Consider the following 13,018-nt stretch of genomic DNA (forward strand, 5'->3'; position numbering starts at 1 on the left):
ACCCTCACGGGAATAGATCCCGCGGAAGCCACCTGGGTGTTTGGCCTCATCTATCTGAACTTGCTCCACACTGGCTGCCTGGGACTGACACATCTCCTCACTCCTGACAACACAAAAATGACCTCAACTGACCACAACTGAATGAATGAATTGAATGCATTAAAAAAAACATGCCGGATTGAGTTTGGTCCAAATCACTTTGTTTGTTACATGTCTATAACCATGATAATTCATAATATGACCCATCACCAGCAACGTGGTTAGGGGAACAGGTGTGGTAGTTGTGTTTGAGGAAGGGGTGGGCAGAAACGAGCGTCTTATTAACCACGTCCTCAAAGTCCAACTGCATCTTATGTGTCGTAACACATGGCCTCCAGGTGCTTGTTCAAGGTGGACAGCTTTCTGGAACGACAGGGAAGAGGGAACTGAGATGGAAGCATTGGCTTAGCAGTCACTTGTGGATGGGAATTCCCAATGAGATGAATTATACAAACAAACAAAGGTAAAAGGTCAATTCGAAAGGTATTTGAAGTAAAGGAACACCTGCGTACCTTTTGCTGCCAGTGTCGTCATCGTGGACAAAGTTCTCACTGGGCTTGTTGATGGCATAGTTGGTCAGAGGCATGCAAACACCATCCTTGTAGAAATAGAAATATAGTCAGTGAGGGAGAGTCAGGGATCAGTAAAGCTACTGATGAGATTCCTCATGTTAAATGATTTATCTAGTGCTTCAAACCATCAACTGTACAAACAACACTGCCAAACAGAGCAAGATAGGAAAATGAGAAGTGTGTAATGCTGTGTAACAGTTTTCATTAGAAGTGTTAACTGAGTAGCCGTGTTGTCCACCTCACCACGTTGCCATTGCTGGGCTCATTGGATTGGGTAGTGCAGAAGCGAGCCAGCCCATCGTTGTACAGGAAGATGCGGAAGGGGTCACAGGAGGTCACCAGTACATAGATACGCAGCTCAAACTTGAAGCCGTTAATAATGAATGGCTGGGGGAGAGCACAGTTGGCATTATGATATATCTAATGACATCATCATAACCCTGCTTTCTGATTAGTCCCTTCATAATAACATTGTCATAACCCTGCTCTCTGATTGGTCCCTTCATAATGACATCCTCATAACACTGCTCTCTGATTGGTCCCTTCATAATGACATCGTCATAACCCTGCTCTCTGATTGGTCCCCTCACATCGACGGTACAGTAGTGGAGAGGGTAGAAAGTTTTAAGTTCCTCAGCGTACACTTCACGGACAAATTGAAATGGTCCAACCACACAGTCAGCATGGTGAAGAAGGCGCAGCAGCGTCTCTTCAACCTCAGGAGGCTGAAGAAATTCGGCTTGTCACCAAAAACACTCAAACTTTTACAGATGCACAATCGAAAGCATCCTATCGGGCTGTATCACCGCCTGGTACGGCAACTGCTCCGCACATAACTGTAAGGCTCTCCAGAGGGTAGTGAGTTCTGCACAACGCATCACCGGGGGAAAACTACCTGCCCTCCAGGACACCTACACCACCCGATGTCACCGACATCAAGGACAACAACCACCCAGAGCCACTGCCTGTTTACCCCGCTATCATCCAGAAGGCGAAGTCAGTACAGGTGCATAAAGATGGCCTGGGCTATAAGAAGATTGCCAAGACCCTGAAACTGAGCTGCAGCACGGTGGCCAAGACCATACAGCAGTTTAACTGGACAGGTTCCACTCAGAACAGGCCTCGCCATGGTCGACCAAAGAAGTTGAGTGCACGTGTTCAGCGTCATATCCAGAGGTTGTCTTTGGGAAATAGACGTATGAGTGCAGCCAGCATTGCTGCAGAGGTTGAAGGGGTGGGGGGTCAGCCTGTCAGTGCTCAGACCATACGCTGTACACTGCATCAAATTGGTTTGCTTGGCTGTTGTCCCCGAAGGAAGCCTCTTCTAAAGATTTTATTTATTTATTTTATTTTACCTTTATTTAACCAGGTAGGCAAGTTGAGAACAAGTTCTCATTTACAATTGCGACCTGGCCAAGATAAAGCAAAGCAGTTCGACAGATACAACAACACAGAGTTACACATGGAGTAAAACAAACATACAGTCAATAATACAGTATAAACAAGTCTATATACAATGTGAGCAAATGAGGTGAGAAGGGAGGTAAAGGCAAAAAGGCCATGGTGGCAAAGTAAATACAATATAGCAAGTAAAACACTGGAATGGTAGTTTTGCAATGGAAGAATGTGCAAAGTAGACAAAAATAATGGGGTGCAAAGGAGCAAAATAAATAAATAAATAAAAATTAAATACAGTTGGGAAAGAGGTAGTTGTTTGGGCTAAATTATAGGTGGGCTATGTACAGGTGCAGTAATCTGTGAGCTGCTCTGACAGTTGGTGCTTAAAGCTAGTGAGGGAGATAAGTGTTTCCAGTTTAAGAGATTTTTGTAGTTCGTTCCAGTCATTGTCAGCAGAGAACTGGAAGGAGAGGCGGTGAGGGGGTGACTAGAGAGATATACCTGCTGGAGCGTGTGCTACAGTTGGGAGATGCTATGGTGACCAGTGAGCTGAGATAAGGGGGGACTTTACCTAGCAGGGTCTTGTAGATGACATGGAGCCAGTGGGTTTGGCGACGAGTATGAAGCGAGGGCCAGCCAACGAGAGCGTACAGGTCGCAATGGTGGGTAGTATATGGGGCTTTGGTGACAAAACGGATTGCACTGTAATAGACTGCATCCAATTTGTTGAGTAGGGTATTGGAGTCTATTTTGTAAATGACATCGCCAAAGTCGAGGATTGGTAGGATGGTCAGTTTTACAAGGGTATGTTTGGCAGCATGAGTGAAGGATGCTTTGTTGCGAAATAGGAAGCCAATTCTAGATTTAACTTTGGATTGGAGATGTTTGATATGGGTCTGGAAGGAGAGTTTACAGTCTAACCAGACACCTAAGTATTTGTAGTTGTCCACGTATTCTAAGTCAGAGCCGTCCAGAGTAGTGATGTTGGACAGGCGGGTAGGTGCAGGTAGCGATCGGTTGAAGAGCATGCATTTAGTTTTACTTGTATTTAAGAGCAATTGGAGGCCACGGAAGGAGAGTTGTATGGCATTGAAGCTTGCCTGGAGGGTTGTTAACACAGTGTCCAAAGAAGGGCCGGAAGTATACAGAATGGTGTCGTCTGCGTAGAGGTGGATCAGAGACTCACCAGCAGCAAGAGCGACCTCATTGATGTATACAGAGAAGAGAGTCGGTCCAAGAATTGAACCCTGTGGCACCCCCATAGAGACTGCCAGAGGTCCGGACAGCAGACCCTCTGATTTGACACACTGAACTCTATCAGAGAAGTAGTTGGTGAACCAGGCGAGGCAATCATTTGAGAAACCAAGGCTGTCGAGTCTGCCGATGAGCATGTGGTGATTGACAGAGTCGAAAGCCTTGGCCAGATCAATGAATACGGCTGCACAGTAATGTTTCTTATCGATGGCGGTTAAGATATCGTTTAGGACCTTGAGCGTGGCTGAGGTGCACCCATGACCAGCTCTGAAACCAGATTGCACAGCAGAGAAGGTATGGTGAGATTCGAAATGGTCGGTAATCTGTTTGTTGACTTGGCTTTCGAAGACCTTAGAAAGGCACGGTAGGATAGATATAGGTCTGTAGCAGTTTGGGTCAAGAGTGTCCCCCCCTTTGAAGAGGGGGATGACCGCAGCTGCTTTCCAATCTTTGGGAATCTCAGACGACACGAAAGAGAGGTTGAACAGGCTAGTAATAGGGGTGGCAACAATTTCGGCAGATAATTTTAGAAAAAAAGGGTCCAGATTGTCTAGCCCGGCTGATTTGTAGGGGTCCAGATTTTGCAGCTCTTTCAGAACATCAGCTGAATGGATTTGGGAGAAGGAGAAATGGGGAAGGCTTGGGCGAGTTGCTGTTGGGGGTGCAGTGCTGTTGACCGGGGTAGGAGTAGCCAGGTGGAAAGCATGGCCAGCCGTAGAAAAATGCTTATTGAAATTCTCAATTATGGTGGATTTATCAGTGGTGACAGTGTTTCCTATCTTCAGTGCAGTGGGCAGCTGGGAGGGGGTGTTCTTATTCTCCATGGACTTTACAGTGTCCCAGAACTTTTTTGAGTTAGTGTTGCAGGAAGCAAATTTCTGCTTGAAAAAGCTAGCCTTGGCTTTTCTAACTGCCTGTGTATAATGGTTTCTAGCTTCCCTGAACAGCTGCATATCACGGGGGCTGTTCGATGCTAATGCAGAACTCCATAGGATGTTTTTGTGTTGGTTAAGGGCAGTCAGGTCTGGGGAGAACCAAGGGCTATATCTGTTCCTGGTTCTAAATTTCTTGAATGGGGCATGTTTATTTAAGATGATGCACAAGAAAGCCTGCAAACAGTTTTCTGAAGAAAAGCAGACTAAGGACATGGATTACTGGAACCATGTCCTGTGGTCTGATGAGACCAAGATAAACTTATTTGGTTCAGATGGTGTAAAGCGTGTGTGGCGGCAACCAGGTGAGGAGTACAAAGATAAGTGTGTCTTGCCTACAGTCAAGCATGGTGGTGGGAGTGTCATGGTCTGGGGCTGCACGAGTGCTGCCAGCACTGGGGAGCTACAGTTCATTGAGGGAACCATGAATGCCAACATGTACTGTGACATACTGAAGCAGAGCATGATCCCCCTCCCTTCGGAGACTGGGCCGCAGGGCAGTATTCCAACATGATAACGACCCCAAACACACCTCCAAGACGACCACTGCCTTGCTAAAGAAGCTGAGGGTAAAGGTGATGGACTGGCCAAGCATGTCTCCAGACCTAAACCCTATTGAGCATCTGTGGGGCATCCTCAAATGGACATTGAGTGTGAGGTTATTTTCCTGACACCACACTTCGAGGGCCCTCACCTCCTCCCTGTAGGCCGTCTCGTCGTTGTTGGTAATCAAGTCTACCACTGTAGTGTCGTCTGCAAACTTGATGATTGAGTTGGAGGCGTGCATGGCCACGCAGTCGTGGGTAAACAGGGAGTACAGGAGAGGGCTCAGAACGCACCCTTGTGGGGCCCCATTGTTTACATTCCTGGGAACAGGAATAATGGTGGCCCTCTTGAAGCATGTGGGAACAGCAGACTGGGATAAGGATTGATTGAATATGTCCGTAAACACACCAGCTAGAATTACTCATCTCATATGTATATACTGTACTCTATACCATCTACTGCATCTTGCCATCTTGATGTAATGTATCACTAGCCACTTTAAACAATGCCACTTCATATACTGTTACATACCCTACATTACTAATGTCAAATCAAATCAAATTTTATTTGTCACATACACATGGTTAGCAGATGTTAGTGCGAGTGTAGCGAAATGCTTGTGCTTCTAGTTCCGACAATGCAGTAATAACCAACAAGTAATCTAGCTAACAATTCCAAAACTACTACCTTATAGACACGAGTGTAAGGGGATAAAGAATATGTACATAAAGATATATGAATGAGTGATGGTACAGAGCGGCATAGGCAAGATACAGTAGATGGTATTGAGTGCAGTATATACATATGAGATGAGTATGTAAACAAAGTGGCATAGTTACAGTGGCTAGTGATACATGTATTACATAAGGATGCAGTAGATGATATAGAGTACAGTATATACGTATACATATGAGATGAATAATGTAGGGTATGTAAACATTATATTAGGTAGCATTGTTTAAAGTGGCTAGTGATATATTTTACATAATTTCCCATCAATTCCCATTATTAAAGTGGCTGGAGTTGAGTCAGTGTGTTGGCAGCAGCCACTCAATGTTAGTGGTGGCTGTTTAACAGTCTGATGGCCTTGAGATAGAAGCTGTTTTTCAGTCTCTCGGTCCCAGCTTTGATGCACCTGTACTGACCTCGCCTTCTGGATGATAGCGGGGTGAACAGGCAGTGGCTCGGGTGGTTGTTGTCCTTGATGATCTTTAGTTAGTTTGCCCCCAGTGATGCGTTGTGCAGACCTCACTACCCTCTGGAGAGCCTTACGGTTGTGGGCGGAGCAGTTGCCGTACCGGTGATACAGCCCGACAGGATGCTCTCGATTGTGCATCTGTAGAAGTTTGTGAGTGCTTTTGGTGACAAGCCGAATTTCTTCAGCCTCCTGAGGTTGAAGAGTTGCTGCTGCGCCTTCTTCACGATGCTGTCTGTGTGGGTGGACCATTTCAGTTTGTCTGTGATGTGTACGCCGAGGAACTTAAAACTTACTACCCTCTCCACTACTGTCCCATCGATGTGGATAGGGGGGTGTTCCCTCTGCAGTTTCCTGAAGTCCACAATCATCTCCTTAGTTTTGTTGACGTTGAGTGTGAGGTTATTTTCCTGACACCACACTCCGAGGGCCCTCACCTCCTCCCTGTAGGCCGTCTCGTCGTTGTTGGTAATCAAGCCTACCACTGTTGTGTCGTCCGCAAACTTGATGATTGAGTTGGAGGCGTGCGTGGCCACACAGTCGTGGGTGAACAGGGAGTACAGGAGAGGGCTCAGAACGCACCCTTGTGGGGCCCCAGTGTTGAGGATCAGCGGGGTGGAGATGTTGTTGCCTACCCTCACCACCTCATATGTATATACTGTTCTCTATACCATCTACTGCATCTTGATGTAATGTATCACTAGCCAAAAAATTGCACTTTTATATTAGGTAACCGTCTGAATCGCCGCGTCCCAAACACTCACTGGACCCATATTTACTTTCAATCTCTTTTCGATTTTTAATTTGTTTATACCTTCCGGTAACCTGCCTCACCCAATGTAATACAGAATCGCTATTATTTTTAATTTTTAGAACACACTCAAGAACCTCAAGAAGCTAACCAGCTAACTAGCTACAAGCTATTTAGTCATTGTTAGCCACTGCTAGCGGCTTTTACCTTACCTGGATAATACTCGCCAGTCCAGCTTCCCTGCCCCATCCACCGCTGCCCCCTGGACACTGATCACTTGGCTACATAGCTGATGCATGCTGGACTGTCCATTAATCACGGTACTCCATTCTGCTTGTTTATGTTTTATCTGTCGGCCCCAGCTGCACTCAGGCTCTGTGTGTAGTTAATCTGACCCCTCCCTGCCTAGTCATCGCCATTTTACCTGCTGTTGTTGTGCTAGCTGATTAGCTGTTGTTGTCTCACCTACTGTTTTAGCTACTGTTTTAGCTAGCTCTCCCAATTCAACACCTGTGATTACTGTATGCCTCGCTGTATGTCTCTCTCAAATGTCAATATGCCTTGTATACTGTTGTTCAGGTTAGTTATCATTGTTTTAGTTTACAATGGAGCCCCTAGTTTCACTCTTCATACCCCTGATACCTCCTTTGTCCCACCTCCCACACATGCGGTGACCTCACCCATTACAACCAGCATGTCCAGAGATACAACCTCTCTCATCATCACCCAGTGCCTGGGCTTACCTCCGCTGTACCCGCACCCCACCATACCCCTGTCTGCGCATTATGCCCTGAATATATTCTACCATGCCCAGAAATCTGCTCCTTTTATTCTCTGTTCCCATTCTCTAGGCGACCAGTTTTGATAGCCTTTAGCCGCACCCTCATTCTACTCCTCCTCTGTTCTGCGGGTGATGTGGAGGTAAACCCAGCCCCTGCATGTCCCCAGGCACCCTCATTTGTTGACTTCTGTGATCGAAAAAGCCTTGGTTTCATGCATGTCAACATCAGAAGCCTCCTCCCTAAGTTTGTTTTACTCACTGCTTTAGCACACTCTGCTAACCCTGATGTCCTTGCCGTGTCTGAATCCTGGCTCAGGAAGGCCACCAAAAATTCTGAGATTTCTATACCCAACTATAACATCTTCCGTCAAGATAGAACTGCCAAAGGGGGAGGAGTTGCAGTTTACTGCAGAGAGAGCCTGCAAAGTAATGTCATACTTTCCAGGTCCATACCCAAACAGTTCGAACTACTAATTTTGAAAATTACTCTCTCCAGAAATAAGTCTCTCACTGTTGCCGCCTGCTACCGACCCCCTCAGCTCCCAGCTGTGCCCTGGACACCATTTGTGAATTGATCGCCCCCCCCATCTAGCTTCAGAGTTTGTTCTGTTAGGTGACCTACACTGGGATATGCTTAACACCTCGGCAGTCCTACAATCTAAGCTAGATGCCCTCAATCTCACACAAATCATCAAGGAACCCACCAGGTACAACCTTAAATCTGTAAACAAGGGCACCCTCATAGACGTCATCCTGACCAACTGGCCCTCCAAATACACCTCTGCTGTCTTCAACCAGGATCTCAGCGATCACTGCCTCATTGCCTGTATCCGCTACGGAGCCGCTGTCAAACGACCACCCCTCATCACTGTCATACGCTCCCTAAAACACTTCTGTGAGCAGGCCTTTCTAATCGACCTGGCCCGGGTATCCTGGAAGGACATTGACCTCATCCCGTCAGTTGAGGATGCCTGGTCATTCTTTAAAAGTAACCTCCTCACCATTTTAGATAAGCATGCTCCGTTCAAAAATGCAGAACTAAGAACAGATACAGCCCTTGGTTCACTCCAGACCTGACTGCCCTCGACCAGCACAAAAATATCCTGTGGCGGACTGCAATAGCATCGAATAGTCCCCGCGATATGCAACTGTTCAGGGAAGTCAGGAACCAATACACGCAGTCAGTCAGGAAAGCTAAGGCCAGCTTCTTCAGGCAGAAGTTTGCATCCTGTAGCTCCAACTCCAAAAAGTTCTGGGACACTGTGAAGTCCATGGAGAACAAGAGCACCTCCTCCCAGCTGCCCACTGCACTGAGGCTAGGTAACACGGTCACCACCGATAAATCCATGATTATCGAAAACTTCAACAAGCATTTCTCAACAGCTGGCCATGCCTTCCGCCTGGCTACTCCAACCTCAGCCAACAGCTCCGCACCCCCGCAGCTACTTGCCCAAGCCTCTCCAGGTTCTCCTTTACCCAAATCCAGATAGCAGATGTTCTGAAAGAGCTGCAAAACCTGGACCCGTACAAATCAGCTGGGCTTGACAATCTGGACCCTCTATTTCTGAAACTATCCGCCGCCATTGTCGCAACCCCTATTACCAGCCTGTTCAACCTCTCTTTCATATCATCTGAGATCCCCAAGGATTGAAAGCTGCCCGCAGTCATCCCCCTCTTCAAAGGGGAGACACCCTGGACCCAAACTGTTACAGACCTATATCCATCCTGCCCTGCCTATCTAAGGTCTTCGAAAGCCAAGTCAACAAACAGGTCACTGACCATCTCGAATCCCACCGTACCTTCTCCGCTGTGCAATCGGGTTTCCGAGCCGGTCACGGGTGCACCTCAGCCACGCTCAAGGTACTAAACGATATCATAACCGCCATCGATAAAAGACAGTACTGTGCAGCCGTCTTCATCGACCTTGCCAAGGCGTTTGACTCTGTCAATCACCATATTCTTATCGGCAGACTCAGTAGCCTCGGTTTTTCGGATGACTGCCTTGCCTGGTTCACCAGTTACTTTGCAGACAGAGTTCAGTGTGTCAAATCGGAGGGCATGCTGTCCGGTCCTCTGGCAGTCTCTATGGGGGTGCCACAGGGTTCAATTCTCGGGCCGACTCTTTTCTCTGTATATATCAATGATGTTGCTCTTGCTGCGGGCGATTCCCTGATCCACCTCTACGCAGACGACACCATTCTATATACTTCCGGCCCGTCCTTGGACACTGTGCTATCTAACCTCCAAACGAGCTTCAATGCCATACAACACTCCTTCCGTGGCCTCCAACTGCTCTTAAACGCTAGTAAAACCAAAAGCATGCTTTTTTTTGCCCGACTAGCATCACCACCCTGGATGGTTCCGACCTTGAATATGTGGACATCTATAAGTACCTAGGTGTCTGGCTAGACTGTAAACTCTCCTTCCAGACTCATATCAAACATCTCCAATCGAAAATCAAATCAAGAGTCGGCTTTCTATTCCGCAACAAAGCCTCCTTCACTCACGCCGCCAAACTTACCCTAGTAAAACTGACTATCCTACCGATCCTCGACTTCGGCGATGTCATCTACAAAATTGCTTCCAACACTCTACTCAGCAAATTGGATGCAGTTTATCACAGTGCCATCCGTTTTGTCACTAAAGCACCTTATACCACCCACCACTGCGACTTGTATGCTCTAGTCGGCTGGCCCTCGCTACATATTCGTCGCCAGACCCACTGGCTCCAGGTCATCTACAAGTCCATGCTAGGTAAAGCTCCGCCTTATCTCAGTTCACTGGTCACGATGGCAACACCCATCCGTAGCACGCGCTCCAGCAGGTGTATCTCACTGATCATCCCTAAAGCCAACACCTCATTTGGCCGCCTTTCATTCCAGTTCTCTGCTGCCTGTGACTGAAACGAATTGCAAAAATTGCTGAAGTTGGAGACTTTTATCTCCCTCACCAACTTCAAACATCTGCTGTCTGAGCAGTTAACCGATCGCTGCAGCTGTACATAGTCTATCGGTAAATAGCCCACCCATTTTTACCTACCTCATCCCCATACTGTTTTTATTTATTTACTTTTCTGCTCTTTTGCACACCAATATCTCTACCTGTACATGACCATCTGATCATTTATCACTCCAGTGTTATTAATCTGCAAAATTGTAATTATTCGCCTACCTCCTCATGCCTTTTGCACACAATGTATATAGACTCCCCTTTTTTCTTTTCTTTTTTTTTCTACTGTGTTATTGACTTGTTAATTGTTTACTCCATGTGTAACTCTGTGTTGTCTGTTCACACTGCTATGCTTTATCTTGGCCAGGTCGCAGTTGCAAATGAGAACTTGTTCTCAACTAGCCTACCTGGTTAAATAAAGGTGAAATAAAAAATAAATAAATAAAAAATATGTTTACATACCCTACATTACTCATCTCATATGTATATACTGTACTCTATACCATCTACTGCATCTTGCCTATGCCGTTCTACACCATCACTCATTCATTTTTTTAATGTACATATTCTTATTCATTCCTTTACACTTGTGTGTATAAGGTAATTGTTGTGAAATTGTTAGGTTAGATTACGGGTTGGATATTACTGCATTGTCGGAACTAGAAGCACAAGCATTTCGCTACACTCGCATTAACATCTGCTAACCATGTGTATGTGACAAATAAAATAGGATTTGATTTGAATTAGCTAAATTCTGTGTACACCCAGTAATTACATTGTACTTGTGCAGATATTAAATATACTCTGTGGTGTACTTGTGTGTTTATCCTCTCACTTGGATGGCAAGGAGGTTCAGGTTGTCATAATGGCTAACGTACACATTAATTATAATCATCAAACCCTTGACTACTTGAATCAGCTTTGCTAGATTCAAGTAGTTGTGAAACGTCTGCCCGAGGAGAGTTTTGAAAAAGGATTTAGGTCAGTTTGCTCCATCTAGGAGGCGAGGTTGACACTGACGTTCAGTTCACTGAGACTCAAACACTACTACAGGATCATATGGAGGTTCAGGATGCTGAGCAAACTGCAATAATGCAAGTAAAATATTGCATTATTTAATCACAATTCTTCAAAACTCTCCTCAGGTAAACTCATTTTGAATTGTTTTCAAAATAGGAAACAGGTGGCATTTATATGCACCTATATGCTGATGACAGTCTGTATACACAGTTGAAGTTTACATACACTTAGGTTGGAGTCATTAAAACTCATTTTTCAACTATTCCACAAATTTCTTGTTAAAACAAATTATAGTTTTGGCAAGTTGGTTAAGACATCTACTTTGTGCATGACAAGTAATTTTTCCAATAATTGTTTACAGACAGATTATTTCAATGTATCACAATTCCAGTGTGTCAGAAGTTTACATACATATTGAAGCAACATCTCAAGACATCAGTCAGGAAGTTAAAGCTTGGTCGCAAATGGATCTTCCAAATGGACAATGACCCCAAGCATACTTCCAAAGTTGTGGCAAAATGGCTTAAAGACAACAAAGTCAAGGTATTGGAGTGGCCATCACAAAGCCCTGACCTCAATCCTTTAGAAAATTTGTGGGCAGAACTGAAAAAGCATGTGTGAGCAAACCTGACTCAGTTACACCAGCTCTGTAAGGAGGAATGGGACAAAATTCACCCACCTTATTGTGGGAAGCTTGTGGAAGGCTACCCAAAACGTGTGACCCAAGTTAAACAATTTAAAGGCAAAGCTATCAAATACTAATTGAGTGTATGTAAACTTCTGACCCACTGGGAATGTGACGAAAGAAATAAAAGCTGAAATAAATCAATCTCTACTATTATTCTGACATTTCACATTCTTACAATAAAGTGGTGACCCTAACTGACCTAAGACAGGGAATTTTTACTAGGATTAAATGTCAGGAATTGTGAAAAACTGAGTTCAAATGTATTTGGCTAAGGTGTATGTCAACTTCAGACTTCAGCTGCTCCTTTTCTGGTTCAGGCTGTTGAAGAGCTCCAGACTGCTTTTCAGTCACTGCAGGCCTCCATTTATGGTCTCTATCTGGTCATGACTTATACAAGAGCACTCAGCCAGAGAAGGTTAGCATTGTCACATCTGGTGGCTCATTCCAATGAAATAGTGTTATCAGCAATATCCACAAAGTCACAACATAAGACCAACCCTTTAATAATGGGGACAGGTCACTATTGCATTTTAAATGAGGGAAGAGGCTATCTCCAATTTCATATTGTGAAATCTCTCCATGTTAAAATAGGCATCACAAAAAGATCAAAACAGGTTGTTGTAATAACCTCCATTTTCATGTGTAACAGAGCATAATACAATGTAACTGTTACAGACATTTTGTTTTGGGCCTTATCTAGAGTGACTTTTTCCCCCCTTCAGGCCTATTTGATACAAGCGAACAAGATTGTGAAATCTTATTATGATTAGGCTAGTAATCTAGGTAACTGATCACTTTGAATATTTTTGTTCCATTGTCCAGATAAAAGGGAAAGTAAGTATAAACCCAAGCTGACAGTAGACTGGCCTTTTAAACTCCAAAATCCACTTCGG

Source organism: Oncorhynchus tshawytscha, linkage group LG25, assembly GCF_018296145.1.
Source record: "Oncorhynchus tshawytscha isolate Ot180627B linkage group LG25, Otsh_v2.0, whole genome shotgun sequence".
NCBI classification, from domain to species: Eukaryota; Metazoa; Chordata; class Actinopteri; order Salmoniformes; family Salmonidae; genus Oncorhynchus; species Oncorhynchus tshawytscha.